General features: G+C 45.1%; 1 long non-coding RNA gene across 2 annotated transcripts in view; it reads right to left on the bottom strand.

Annotated features, from left to right (window-relative positions):
• LOC124849876 overlaps positions 1-16,047 on the bottom strand; it is a 67,665-nt gene that overhangs the window by 21,998 nt on the left and 29,620 nt on the right. For both annotated transcript variants that reach the window (XR_007030443.1, XR_007030442.1), the window contains exon 2: positions 7,204-7,307. This is a non-coding gene — a long non-coding RNA (uncharacterized LOC124849876). The remainder of the gene's footprint in view (positions 1-7,203; positions 7,308-16,047) is intronic.

The raw sequence follows: 16,047 nt of genomic DNA, 5'->3' as shown, positions 1-16,047 counted from the left end.
ACGATCTGGATCTTTAGTTGCTAAATGCTGCTCTTTGTCGTTTTGCCGTTTTGTTCCGGGACGGAGGTTATAGAGAGGATTCGTCCAAGCTAACGATGAAACCTGAGTGAATATTGATTATAAATCCATTGTTTAGCCCCAGACATTTTCCCACCGTGCGTGATGCTGATGGAAAGCTTTTACTTCTGCCTGTCCAATCGACGCTCTCCTTCTTCACATTCTCATCTCATCTTTGGATGTAAATCTATGAATCAGTGTTCCTAATCCTTGATCCCATACGCCGATGTAGAGAGCAGGTGCGTCTTATCTCCGAGCATGGAGAACTCAAAGGAAAGTCTTAATCATTACCCCGCTCGCTAGATTAATGACCATGTAGAGAATTACCGTCCTGAAGCTCAGATGAGAGCGAAAGGATGGATCCCGCAGCGCGGCGGCCATTTAATATCACCTGTTATATCCGTTTCATCTGAGAAGAGAAGCATCCCTCTCCCCTCTGAATATTACAGCTAAGATTCATCGGTTGTGTGTCCCTGTCTCATTAATGTCCGCACTCCCAATTAAGGGGAAACTGAGGATAATGAAAAGTTAGATAAAAGACTGTGCCGTCGCTCTTCTCCTCTAATGTCTTGTCTTTTGTCTCTCATTGAAAACCCGCTCTGCTTCTCGGAGACAGAGCATCAAACAGCGAGTGTTTTTTAAAAGGCCACACTTCAGTTCGACGCGCTGTGGAGCCTCGGCGTTACTGGGGTGTAGCCGAGCACTCAAGGCTAATGGCGTCACTGCTGAGAACTCTGAGCACTTGGCTGGATGACTCTTCTCTCCAAGCTCGAGAGAAAAACAACCTTTTTTTTTTTTATTCTCCTACTGTTGCTTTGGCACTCTGCGAAATAAAAACGTAGGAGGAACATGAAATATAAATATTCTGTTCCCAAGCTAATGGACGATTAAATTATCGTCTGCCGGCTGTGCCGTTCCATTTGCGAACATGATATTAAATTGGACAAAACAAAAAATTATTTATGTCAAGCTGATTTAAATTCTCATCTTGTGAGGGAAGAAAAAAAACATTCATCAACATGTTTTTGTTTCGTTTCATTATTGGGCTTTGGATGAGAGGCGGGACAGGCTGGATGGGTCGGTAAAGGCTTGACAGGTCTGCGATTTTAAATACATCCATCCATTATTCAGTAAGAAGGTGGAGGTGTGTAACGCTGGACGAGAGGCGGGGACAGGCTGGATGGGCGGGGAGAGGCTGGACAGGTCTGTGATTTTAAATACATCCATCCATTATTCAGTAAGAAGGTGGAGGCGTGTAACGCTGGACGAGAGGTGGGGACAGGCTGGGACAAACTGGATGGGCGGGGACAGGCTGGATGGGCGGGGACAGGCTGGACAGGTCTGTGATTTGAACAGAATAGGGCCAGAGCTGAAATCTCACAGTATCACAGACTGATGACATCGACTGTGACGTTTATTTCTTTTTGTCGATAATTATGTATAACAACAAACCGCGGAGGAGATATTTACATATTTCATGTCTGAGTTTGACTTGAACTATGGATCTGTTGCCGTCATGGTTTCTCTGCACACGTATACGTCCTGTCTGTTTGTGTAACGGTGTTATCATTTGTATGCTTGGTTTCGAGCGGCGCCGACTTGGACCTTGATCTTTGAATGAGGACGGTGATGGACGCTGACACGAGGCCCCGTGGGGGAGACAGGTATCGACTAGCCATCTTACAGTCATATTGTGTTATTGTCCAGTGAACTTTTCAAACAGCGGGGAAAGAAGAGAAAACTGTGAAATGGGTGAAATTCAGCAAACCCCTCTTTTCATTGCCACACATAATTCTTTCACATTTTTCAAAATGTTTTTTTGAATGTTGTACATATCCGTCCGAATAAAAAATAAATAAAGACGACTAAAGACACTTGAACTCAGTTTTTCAGTCACAACTATTGTCCCTGGAGAGCAGACGACAACAAAAGAAGAAAGAGGGCGACGGCCTTAATGTTAAAGTTCTGTGCCGTGATGACGATAGCGCGCTCACAGAAGACGCGAGAGGCCTGGTGCCAACACGCACCGTAAAAAACTTCACACAGCCCTAATCATTTATTGACTGTGTTGTTCAGCAGCAGCTTTTCTCCTTGCTCCTGGACAGAATTGGGGAGACGCAGTGAGTGACGCCGTCTCAGAGGAACTCTGTATTATTTAAGCAGAGCAGGAGACATTGGAAAGCTGTGGGACTTGAACAGCTCTCGTCCTGAGGATTGTTCAAACTCTACGAGTTGCTACCACGTTGCTCTGGAGACACTGTTCAGTCTGAAGTCTGTTCGTCCTCCACACCAGAACACAGAGAAGAGAAACGACAGAGCGACGTGTAACAAATGTTCTGGATGAGAGAAAGAACATTCAATACAAACAGTTGGATGTTGGATATGAAACATTGGATGTTGGAATGTTTGATATTAGACATAGGATGTTGGATGATGGATATTAGACATTGTATGTTGGATTGCTGGATGTTGGATATTAAACATTGGATGTTGGAATATTGGACGTTGGATAATGGATGTTGGAATGCTAGATGTTGGATATTAAACATTGGATTTTGGAATGTTTGATGTTGGATAATGGATGTTGGAATGTTTGATATTAGACATAGGATGTTGGATGTTGGATTATGGATGTTGGAATATTGGATGTTGGATAATGGATGTTGGAATGTTGGATGATGGATCTTGGATGTTGGATGATAGATACTGGATGATGGATATCAGATGCTGGATATTAGAATGTTGGATGTTGGATATTGGATGTTGGATATTGAAGTGTTGGATGTTGGATGATGACTTTTGCATTTTGGAGGAAATGCAACACAGAAGTCCTGCAGAAACACTCTGAGTGTAGGAGAGACTGGTGAAGTCGCTGTTCGACCGGCGGAGCTGCTCTGTCGATGTGTACAGTGTGTTAATGAAAACCAATCATTCTAATCAGGGCTAAAGAGAGGATCTTATCATGGCCCGCTGAGAGGCTTATCAATATCCCTGCTTCAAAGCAGAGGACTAACAGCATGGGCCTGAGAAAGATCTTCAAATTACTGCAGCTGTATTAAGGAACAGTTCGTCTAATGAAGGAGTGAGGAATAATTATTGGGCAAATAATAAAACTCCCTAACATCAAATGAACCCCAAAATGGATTTTTCACCCCCGACAGGATCTCTGGCATTTTCCCAATATGATCAGAACAAACTGTGTGATGTCTGACATGCAAATGTGTTTTATCTCGTCAATACGATCAACGGATTTTCTTGAATGCGCTGAGCCGAGTTTTTTTTAAAAAATGTGTTAAATATGCTCACACCATATTCGTCTTACTGCTCACACACACACACACACACACACACACACACACACACACACTCTGGCAGCCGCAGAGATCTAAGCAGTGCTTAATTGAGCAAACTGCAACAAACTTGAGCTCCAATTATTCTCCTTTCTGTTCTGTCAGCTTCCACTGTTAACTGCTTCAGCTTATTGTTCATTATAACCACAGGTTCAAAGCAGATTTAAACTCCTTAAATAACTGCATTAGTTAACACACACACACACACACACCCACGCACTTGCTGGAGCTTTAAGATGAAAGTAAAAGCAACTGCTTGTCACAATCTGTTGTCGTGAGAGTAAAAAGTAATTATATCGGCATCTCTGCCCCGACACGTTGTCATGAAGCTCGTCCACCAGATGCTTCTAGCTGTTTGTACTAACAGGATGTTATGACCAGGAGAGTGAGGAGAAAAGGTCAAACATCTGTGGCTCGACTAATGGAACACCGTATGACATGATGAATATAGCTTCACCAGCATTATGAATAACAACATTTATTTTGCAATCGAATCCCACAACAGAGATTAATTATTCCATCCGTCCATGTTTCTTCCCGCTTATCTGGGAGCGGGTCGCGGAGGCAGGGTGTTCCAGGGAGGGTGTTCCAGACATCCCTCTCCTCCTGCGGGATCCCGAGGCCTGCTGGGATATGTAGTCCCTCCAGCGAGTTCAGGGTCTGAACTCTAGGTCTCCTCCCAGTTGGACGTGGCCGGTTAAACCTCGGCAAGAAGGTGCCCCGGTGGCGTCCTCCAGACAAGATGCCCGGACCAACTCAACCGGTCCCTTTGGACGCAAGGGAGCAGCGGGTCTACTCCGACCTCCCTCCGGATGTCCGATCTCCAAGGCCAGACGCGCCCTACGGAGGCCGCTTGTTTTCACGATCTCGTTCTTTCTGTCCCTTCCCCGAGTTCAGGACCACAGGTGAGAGTAGGAACGTGGATCGACCGCAACGGCCCGGTGCAACGCCCCGCCATCTCCCGCTCCACTCCCCCCCCTCACTCATGAATAAAACCCCCGAGATACTCAAACTCCTTCACTCTGGGCCACAGCTCGACCCCCGACGCGGAGGGAACGATCCACCGCTTTCCCGCCGAGAAGAGGTAATTACTTCTAACCATGGGTTCAGATAAGAAACTTGTATGTTTTCGCTTCCTGCCAGCGCGGTGGGTAGAGTGGAGTTTGATCGAAACAGGCGACAGCAGCGCTATGAAAAATGCAGGGGCACCTGCTGTGAGCTTCACTCACTGTCCGGCTCATTTCTCTTTCTCCCGCAGCACCTATGTGAGCAAACGGACCAAAATCAGGTCAGTGACGCGGGCGTCCGTCACTGTGAGCGATGGTGCCGAGTTCCCGCGCGAGACCGCGGAGTAAATGGAAGTTGCACCCTCAGCCGAACCATTTCTACGGATGATTTCAATCACATCTAGTTGCCGCAGCTGAAATTTGACTATGGGTTTTTTTTCCACCAGATTGTTTTGTCCCTCTTCTACAGCGTATCTCAGTCTGTAGACATTATGAATATGGAAGTTTCTGCTCTGCGCCACAGGGGGGATCAGCGCTACGGTGCATCTTCATCTCAACTAGCTTTTTTAGCACCAACATGAAATGTATTAGTCAAAACCGTTGACTGAGTCACTGATCGAAAAGGCTGAATTTCTAGTGTTCAGTCTAAAAATCTCAACGGAACCATGCCGACGTCTTCTTCTAAACCAAAAAAATCTGCTCAGCCGAAATATGTTTGACTCGTCTCCTTCGACCGTGGAAATCCAACCAACTGTCTCCACCGACGTGTCGCTCGTTCACGTCGTTTTTTTCTGTCATCTTCTGCCCAGTTCGTCCCAAAAAGCCGCTCTGTGGGGTTTGAGCCTGAGACTTTGGTGTGTTGGTTCGTTATTCGTGGGTTAGACGAAGCTCTGACCGAACAATCTTCCTCTGTCACCTGCGTCTGTCTTCTCACTATTCTGACAACAGCACAAGCTCCTGCAGCACACGATCACAGTACAGTTCCTATCCTTTCGTGTATTCGTTCCAACACGGACGGTTTGCAGGTCCTTAAAACCAAATGTTGGGAAACCTGTAGGAATCGTTTGAGTTAAATTCCAGAGGCTCCGTTTTTGCGGGAAAACTGTTCGTTAAAGCTGCAGTGTGTAACATTTAGAAGAACTTATTCACAAAAATTGAATATATTGTCCATAACTATGTGTTCATATACGTATAATCATGATGGTTTTTTTCGTCAACTGTGAATGAGTTAAATATAGTGGCATGAGGTGGACCCGACCTCCGTGTGAGTCTCCATGTTTACTGCGTCGTGTTGAATGCAGTTGCTGAACTAAACTGTCCAGGATACGTCGCGATCACGTTGCATTTTCAGACACCATAATGTGTCCCCTGTCGGTCGCTCAGTTGCTTGTGGTTTGCAACTTTACCACCAGATGGCGCCAGAAAATTACATAAATTACACATTCGAAAAACCTGAAAAGGGCCTGATGAAGATGACGATGATATATATATATATATTTATAGAAGCAGCGAGTCTGTGATATTCACACATAAACACATTCCACTCGGTGACACTGACTGTTTCACTGTTGGTGCGCTCACAGAGGAGCAGCTGTCTGATTGGCTTCCCATCACCGTGACACCGCAACATTTCAGCGGGCACGACTGCTGCCAACGCGATTCTGTCCAAGTGGACAAAGTGGGACAACGAGGGGACGTCGGCGAGACGCAGTTCGTTGGGGTTTTTTTTTTGCATCCTAAGATCACGGGAGCGCGGCGTCTCCTCCGATATTCCCCTCGCCCCGTCACTGATGTGTTCATTTATTTATGGCCGTGGCAGACACACAGGCCATCAGAGAATTCCCATCAGCCTGCCTCACGAGGAGCCCTGTCACATCTGCATATTTTTAATAGCTCGTAACTCAAACAGGCCCGGTTTGACACGTCCCGTCCGAAAGAGAAGCAACACACTCGCCCCGACATCCAAACTTTTCTCCCCAAAAAAACCCTTTGCATGTGTGTCACGTTAACTCTTCACCTCCATGTTTGTCTGATCAACCTCCGCGTGCAGTGAAAGAGCTGATAACCTGCCAATTCTGTTTTCATGTCGATCCATTTCGGCAGTCGATTAGAGGGAGATAGAACTCATCCAGCACCTTCCGGTTTCCTCGTCATCACTGATCATTAATGAACAGATACGAACTGGACTTCGACTAGAATAGCCTTTAACTCCAGGTTGGAGTAGGAAGAAACGATTGCCCGTCTTTCTATTCCACCACAACTGGCCGGTTGCCCACATTCGTACATATATATTCCTCCTTCGCCAGCCCCCGGGATAAAACTGTTTTAACAACCGAATGAATCAGGGAAGCAACAGCTTCCTGCCAGCTTTGATTTCAAGTCAATATTTACACCCGAGATTAAGGGAAGTGAAAAGCAGCAGCGAGCTATTAAAACAGGGGATTTAGCTCCGGCACTTAAAGACACACTTGCATCTTAGGAAGACAAATACACGGTGGTGCAAAGAGAAAGAGCTGAATATGCAGAAATGAAAAAAGCCTTCGAATTAAGACGAGTCACATAAATCAACAGGGAGACGTGAAGAGAAGAAGAGAAAAACACGTAGAACTACAAGAGATCAAGTCAGATATTAGGGGAAACTCGCGTCCTGTTCCTCACTTTCATATTCAAGATTATGACTTGTGAGTTTAAATTATAATCCTTATTATATTCTGACGAAATCAAACCCCACATAGATGAACTATTGGTATGGGCAGAGTCGTGTCTTACCTCACCGATATGAGCCTCACCTTTTCTACTCCCTTACTCTCTTTTGTTGCGAAGCAGCCACAGGAAACCCGACGCGTTCGTCACCGTGGGAACAGCAGACAGCGGTCGATCATCAAAAATGTGTCTACGGGGGAAAAGAGACAAGGAAAAAAAAAAGAGGACATTTTCAACTTTTTTTCCATCCGCATAAATTTTTGCAACAAGGAAGAAGAAGTTACAGGCGACAGGCTGAACACCTCCAACTCCTCGCCGAGGAGAGTTCCCCTGGAGCTTCGGCCACAATTCAGACATTTTCGTGTTAATTATGAAACGTCATAAATCCATACAGTTATAATCACTTGTGAGAACATTTTACTCATCGACTTCATTAATGAGATATAGCGACAACTTCTAAACACCAATAGGACGAACACAGATCATCGTCAGTTCCGCCCCCGGACTGAAGGTGGCGCACAAGTTACCGGCTGCAGCAGAAATAGTTTGTGGAATATCGTATTATACAATATTGAAATAAATTCTCACCAACATCCTGCACATACACACTTGCATGCTGGACTGCTCCAACTATACCAACACATAATGTAAAAAAAAAAATTCTAATTGTCCTTTTGTTGAGTCGATGTCCTTGGTTTGAATATTATTTATTCCTCCATATCAAGTGTGTCTCTGCCTCCGTGTGTGTGTTAAAATAAATTGCTATCCACGTGTCCAAATAATTTAATAAAACGGGGTTGGGTTAATCAATGATAACAGGTTATACGTAGAGTTATTAAACAGCAAACAAACGAACTGTCAGCTCACCTATAATGGCTCCTCCTTATTGGAGCCCTGCAGCACTGAATTATGGGAAATATGACTTTAATATTTTGCAACCACACGTTGTATACACTATATAAATGGACATCTGCAGTCTGTATTCTCTGTAATGACCAGCAGAGGGCGACTCCACTGGTTGTTTCCAAGTGTCAACCCACCGTGAAGTTGAAATTTCGTCACATCCTCGTCACATAATTTGGGGGCGTGGCCTGACTGAGAGCTCGTCCACCTCAACCTGCAACCTGCCATGCACCGATTGGACGGTGCCAGCTGTCAATCACACTGTATCCACGCTCCAACACATGAGATGTAGAGTCATGTGCTCACAGACTTCCACAGAAACAAACCGGTGGAGTCGCCCTCTTCTGGTCAGTACAGAGAAAACAGGCTTCAGCATCACGTCCATTTTTAATTACAGTCTACGGTTGTTTTTATCTAGAAGTCTACGAGACGGTGGGTTGACACTGGACCGATCTCTCTTTCTGTGAGAGTGGGGTCCTCGTCTGCGGAGGCGGCAGGTGAAAGTGAGGCTGGGGGGTGTTTGTCTGCCTGACGACAGAAAGTCTCCGACCCGCTTCACGGGGGGTGTTTTTATATAACACTATAAAAAATGAAGTCGATAACGCCTGAACTCTGCAGTTGATCCGATACGCCGTGAAGCCGGTGAAGACGTGTTCACCAGATAAACCTTTATGTCCTCCAGGATGTACAGATAATAATAAAAAAAAGAAAAAGATCATTATTTTTACGAGAACAGTATCAGATTTATTTTCTTTGATATCTTCCTCGGGTCGCTCGTCTGCGGTTATTTGCTGCATTCACAAGACGAGAGAATAAAGAGAAAAGCGGTGAAACTGTTTCCTGGCTCCTTAACACAGAAGAGAGAGGAAACGACGAGGATTTTAAATACGACAAGAACAAAACCAAAAACTCTAACTGCGACACGAACAGTCACACCTGGTGTTCCTGAAAGGACGATAGTTCCGTCCTTAATTACGCCAGAAGAGGAAAAAACTGTAATAAATCATATTGCAGGTGGAGCAGCTTCTGACATTTTTCTTGTCCTTGTGGTGAGTGTGTGCGCTAAGAGCTCGTCCGCGTACGTTGTCAGGGAAACTGTCATTCGACGTTTGGCTGGAACACGTTGGTCGGGACGACTCGGCATCATGTTCTGTCAGAGCAACAGAAACAAAAAAACAGACAGCTGTTTCTTTTTTGTTTTTCTGGTTTGACTTGAAACTTGACCGAGAGCTACAGCGTCGCTCCGACTGCGTTTGTGGAGTTTGGTTATTCAATAACATACGTATGGACATGTTGATTAAGAATGAATGCTAATGTGATAACTGCTTGGCTTTGCAACACGTCGCAGACGACGGCCTGTCACGACAACTACTTAATGTTTTTCACGATATACTGCCGCAGAAATTATCGCCCTTTAAAGACTATTTTTTTGATACGTAATCATTTGAGCTGTCGCTGCTGACAGAAATGTGATCCAACCTTTAGACTTTGTGTTTAGGCCTCAGACAGGGAAATCCATATTTTCTGACATGTTACGGACCAAAACCAGTAATTGATAAATCATACGACGAGAACAGATGAGAGGACAGAAGCAGCGAGACAGAGGTTTTAACCTGCCCCCCCCCCCCCATCAATTAAGACCAAAGACTTGACGATTCATCCCGAGAAGAAGAAGAAGAAGAAGAAGAAGAAGAGGAAGAAGAAGGTCGATGTGATGTTAATCATCCAAGTCATTTATTTCCCTTTAAACTCCTGCCGCCAGCTGGAGGCTGCGTCAGCAGGAGCGGGCCGGTGACACCTCGCTCCACAGCCACTCAATCAGGATATTAATTACCCAGTTATGTCTCCCTGTTATCAATCTCCACCAATCACACTTTATTAAATACACATACCTTTACCTTCTAAACACAAAGTCCAGGTTTTCCAGTTGTGTGTTTCAGTCCTCGGACATTTGGTTGGTTTCACAGTATATTAATTATATATATATATATATATATATATATATATATATATTAATACACACATGGTCCTGCATGATGACATCATAGTGTTCACAGTATACTTGAAGCTGAGAGGAAGGAACAGTTGCACGTCTCTCTCTCTCTCTCCTGATGTTTCCCACCAGTAGTTTGTCCCTCCCACGTGAAATGACTCAGGGGCTTGTGGGCTGCTTCAGTTTTGGAATTATGATCCTCTTAGTTGATTGGATCTGATTTACAACCCACCGACAATTTGGCAAATGATTGATAAAAACGGGACTTCTTTAGGGTTTCTTACATAATATGGGGTAGGGGTGGGGGGATTGTCAGTTTCATACCCAGTTTCAGGTTGATAATCTCAATTTGCCATTTGTCGAGAGCATTCAGGGAGTTGGAGCAGGATTAATGTAGCACGTTGTAAAAGGCTCGTCGCAGTTTGATTGAGTTTCATCTATCATTATTATTTTAACGTAAGGAAATGTCACAAACAACAGAGGAGTGAAAATTAAACTATGAAAATGCAGCGATGCCTCAAGATCCTTAAAGAACTCCCTCCAGTCAAGTTTTAAAGTATATGAAAATAATCTACTTTGCTTAATATTTTGTTTAACATTGTTTACCCAAAAAAGTTTTTAAAAAGAACCATCCACTCTCTCTCCCTCACTGAGGAATTCTGAGACTATGAATATTCATGATATGCAAATAACAAAGGCCCCGCCCACCACAGCTGCTCGTGCTAGGTTGACCGGTGGAAGAATGGGGGCGACAAGACGGCTAGCGGCAACGTCGGCGAGATTCAGCCATAAAACTTTTCACCAACTGCTAATGCTAATGCTAACTGTCTGCCGACACACCTTCCATCCTCTCGTGGATGCTAAATGCTAATGCTAACGCTAACTGTCTGCTGACACACCTGCCGTCCTCTCGTGGATGCTAACTGCTACTGCTAGCGCTAACTGTCTGCTGACACACCTGCCGTCCTCTCGTGGATGCTAACTGCTACTGCTAGCGCTAACTGTCTGCTGACACACCTGCCGTCCTCCCGTGGATCCTTACGCTAACTGTCCGCCGACACACCTGCCGTCCTCTCGTGGATGCTAACTGCTAACGCTAACTGTCTGCTGACACACCTGCCGTCCTCTCGTGGATGCTAACGCTAACTGTCTGCTGACACACCTGCCCTCCTCTCATGATGCGCTGCCTCTGCTGCACTGGACGTTTCCGGTTTTCTGTATTTGTGACGTTCCAATTCTAGCTTGAACAGGATTCGTTTTGAATTTCAAATTGCAGAGAAGTGCAACACAGAAATCTCCTCCTCCAGGAGAGGAATGTGAAAACACCTCTATAGTGACAACATGTGCTCAGATGCAAGTCCCTGTAGTCAATGTCAGACATGTTAGAGGACAGGAACAGAAGAAAATCACTTCTTTGAGTGGAGGGGGACTTTAAAACCATACAGCAGATTCCTTGGATTCATTTGTGTTTCCCGCAAACGTTAGTATTTGTAAAAACACTCCAGGCCTCGGAGACATGAAGTTAAATATGTGAAAAAATAAGTTTCTGTTCCATGTGTCAACTCTTCCGACCAAAGGCTGAAAGAAACACGTCACATCATTATGACTGAAACGATTTCACTGGTTGTTTCTCAACCGCTGGCCTCAAATCAATTTGCCTCTGTGCCCTTATCGTCCTCTCACAGAACGCTTGTTATCAAAATCATTCGTCTAATGGCTGGTGGAAGCGCACACAGCGGCCGACGCATTTCGCGCCCGTGTTCCTCCCTCGCCCCCGTCGAACACGGCGCTGCAGCTCATCACTCAACGCGGACACACGGAGAGAAAAGAGGCAGGTTTCTACCTAATCGCAAAAGTCAAGGTTCATTTGACACGATGCTGATTTGCCGACCCCTCCTCCCACTCACCTTGTGTCTGCGGACGACCCCCGAGTCAGTCAGCGACCCCGAGCAGCCAATCACAGCCCTCGGGCCCGCCCGCCTTTGACCCCCAGCTATAAGGTCATCGAACGTGTGATACACTTCTGAATTATGAATCAATGCGATTGCCCTTTTCCCTCTCATCCATTGAAGTTTTTATAGTCCGGCGGAACCGAGTGTGACTCGTCAATGAGATTACAATTGATTTACTCGGGTGCAGAATGGTTGTGGAATTGGTATCGGGGAAGAGGAAAATGGAATCGGAAAGCATCTCCAGTCGTGATGTCAAGACTAAGGGCCTGAGCTTCCAGGTCCAAAGAGGGAAAAATATATAAAGAGTCTGGCATCAGTAAGTGAAACAGTGAACCTCAGTTCTAAAGTACTATAAGATAATAAATATGTAATTACAGAATGTAATTATCTCACTATCACTATGGTCAATAATCCTTTTCTCACTACAGATGCTTTGTGCTTTCTTTTTCTGACAGGACGTAAAAAGTAAGTAGCTCCGAGCTCACGTCTGCACCGCGTGTATGAATCTAGAGCTGTTTGATTAGTGATCGATTACTAAATTAAATCGCAATATTTCATCTGTCCTGATAGTTTGATGTAATATGTGAGTACATGATCCCAAAAAATTTTGTTCATTAAAGAAACATTGACCACCATTGAAACAACAAACCATTCACATTTGTCACTGGTGTCAAACCTCCTTCGCCTCACGTCCAGTCCGACGTGCTGCTGCTTCCTGTCCCATCATCTACTACTGCTCGTCACAACACAGTAAATATTAAACATAATTAACCTGAGCTCAATGCGGCTTTTAGCATAAGTTAGTGGACATGTTTAAATGTCTGTGATTATGATAATTTTTTTTTTTTTTTGCTATTTTCATTCTTTTAAATTGGAAAAAAAGAAGAAAAAATGCTGCTGGTATTTGTTAAATTTATGAAGTTGGTCATTTCTCCAGCCAACTTCACACTTATAGGTTCTCATATATATCTATCTCCCATTAATAATTAATATCTTCCACGTCAGCAAGTCCAGAGAGAGCCTTTACCTCTCCTCAAGAATTTATTGCTTCTAAATTGAATATTCATATAAATTAATATATATATATGTATTTATATATATACATATACATATATACTGTTCCTTCTTCTTCATACACACACACACACTCATCAGATACAGTGCCATACATTATCCATGACACTTCAAAGCCAGCGTCCCCCTGAAGCTCGTCTCCTCACTACATGTGATCCTGGGATCCACAGGAATGGGGAAAAAAAGCAGGGCACTGAGCGAGGCGCAGAAAATGAGAGCACATGCGCCGGGTGGTATCTCAGCGCGGGACGCTCCCAGACAGACTCTTCAGGGAGGTTATTAATCTAGACTCAGACCTCCTGGGTGGCCGGGGGGGGGGGGGGGGGGGGCGCGTTTCCTCAGATCTTTGTCCAGGAAACGCGTGGATGGGCTGGACTGGGGGAACGGTGTTTGAGAGCGAGGGCCTCGGTCCGGGAACAGCAACAACAACGAAGAGAGTCAGACGACACCATCCATCCATCCATCGTCTACCGCTTCATCCATTTAAGGGTCGCGGGGGGCTGGAGCCAATCCCAGCTGACATTGGGCGAGAGGCGGGGTTCACCCTGGACAGGTCGCCAGCCTATCACAGGGCCACATACAGAGACAGACAACCACTCACACCTACGGTCAATTTAGAGTCTCCAATGAACCTGACTCCATTCTGCATGTGTCTGGACTGAGGGAGGAGGCCGGAGAACCCGGAGAGAACCCACGCACACACGGGGAGAACAGAACCTTCTTGCTGTGAGGTGAAAGTGCTAACCACTACGCCACCGTGCAGCCGTCAGACGACACAATAAATAATAAGAAGAAGAGTTTATGATTCCAGGATTGAAATCTGTCATCCTCGAGATATCACAAATGTTTCCAGGTCTGAAGGGAGGAGGAGGAGGAGGAGGAGCACATTGATTTACATTATTACATAACAGCATCAGGAAGTTGGCTCATCAAAGATATCAATTAATCGATCAAATAATCGACAGATTAATCCATAATGAAAATAATCGTTAGTTGCAGATCTGGGAAATTGTGGTTCAAAGTACATTTTGTTTGACGTTTTCATATTTCACAATTTTTAGTTCATTACAAAATGTATAATATGAAATCATAATAACTCCTTTATCATTTGAATCGACTTCCATCAAGTCAATGCATCACCGGGGCCCCGTGAGGACTTCGGTTTGGAATCCGACCTACGGCCACTTCCTCCCCCGTCGTCACACTAAACTCTGAGTTCTCCTTCCGGTCAATAAAAGCTGAAAAATGCCCCCAAAAATTACTTTTTTGCTGCTTTTAAAATGTTCCCGACAACTAGGAAGTTATTTTCTGAGCCAAAGTTTGAGAGAGTTACGTGGACGATGTATTAGGGCCATTGTACGGAAAAAATAATAATACAGAGCCGGAGGAAGGCGGTAATATTCCTCGCAGAGACACTCACAAATTCACGAGTAATAAACTCGCAAATTTGCAAGAAAAAAATCGTTCACACTTAGGAGAAAAAAAGTTTGAAAATGTTTTTTTTTTTTTTGAAGGAACTACATCTCTTTTCCCACCACAGCCCTAATACGCCGTATAACACGAATGATCACTTTAAAAAAGGTTTTTTTTAATATTTGGGAACCCGAGTTTCCTCGACAGATAATCTGCCTCATGATCATGAGACACGGTCGCTGACATGCAGCCGCGAGTGCACAGACGAAATTCGAAACGGGATTCCTCGCGCTGTATTCCGACGGGACGCGTTGACGAGCGACGCTCCCCTGCTCAGCTGTTTTATTAGCTCCTCAAACTCCATTTCCATTTAATTTGTGCGCATGGCTCCCGGAGTCTGCGCCCGGCAGCCGAAGGTGTAAATCTGGCCCTTATCTGGCCCGGGCATGCACGGTTCATATCCACACACACACCCGCAGCCAACGGCGGATCTATAATTCATGGCCAAGCACAGCCCGCGTTTATTGGCTAGCACCCTGTGTCAGGGACTACAACAGTGGCAGAAGAATTCAATGTCGTGTCATCGGAGCGGTTCAGAAGGCAGCGGAGGGGGGCGGGGGGGCGGGGTTACGAACTGGCGACACTAACTTCTCTGTAGCGCCTCTACACATGAGCCGCGCCAAACTTTTCCACATTGACATTCTGCCGGGCGGCTTCCGCCGGTGTCGGCGTGCCACGGCGAGGGGGGGGGGGGTTGACATCGACGTGACCCTCAGGTGAAAGAGTGTCGTGTTTGACAGTCGGCGGGGGGGGGGGGGGGGGGTTATTCCACCAATTAGGGTAATTGGAAAAGACAGGTCAGGGCACATACGCCGTTGAATGAAATCACATAAACAGACCGGGGGGGGGGGGGGGGGGAGTGGATAAATTGTCTTCAGGGAAAACACGAGAACGACCAAATGAGGCCGAGGGTTTCTGTGAAAATCTATAGAGGAAAAGGAAACACTGCCACTCGGCTGGCGGCCGGCCTTGTGAGCGGGTCGCTGCCGGTGAGGAGTTTCTGCTGAAGGAATGTGAATCATTATCCGATCACGCGCGGCGGTTTGTCTTGTGTCCGTCTCGCGCTGCTTCTGATTCAGTAGTCAATAGTTTTGACAACTCGTCAGTCGTCTCTTGAGAGGAAGTGTGAATGGGGGGGGGGGGGGGGCTTACATGGATAATGTATAAAAGATGCTAAAAGATAAAGAAGGTAATGTTTGATGTAATAAATTGTTTAGTTTCTGATTTCAGGTTCTACTCATTTGGTTGTGTTTTTTTTTTTATTTTACAGTTATTAATGATAAAGTTTATGCTTAATAGGGCCCCAACTAACCATTATTTTCATTACCAATCAATCTGTCGATTGCTTTTCTCAACTAATCGATTAGTTGTTTGATCCATAAAATGGTGAAAAATGTTTCCCCAAAACCACCAAGACGATGTTTTGTTTTGTCCACACACCACAGATATTCAGTTGACTGTCACAGAGGAGCGAAGAAACCAGAACATATTCACATTTAAGAAGCTGATATCAGAGAATTTTTCATTGAATTATT

The sequence above is a fragment of the Scophthalmus maximus genome, chromosome 3, assembly GCF_022379125.1.
Source record: "Scophthalmus maximus strain ysfricsl-2021 chromosome 3, ASM2237912v1, whole genome shotgun sequence".
Classification (NCBI taxonomy): domain Eukaryota; kingdom Metazoa; phylum Chordata; class Actinopteri; order Pleuronectiformes; family Scophthalmidae; genus Scophthalmus; species Scophthalmus maximus.
The sequence above is the reverse complement of the archived record's forward strand: the minus strand, read 5'-3'. Positions and strand labels throughout refer to the sequence as shown.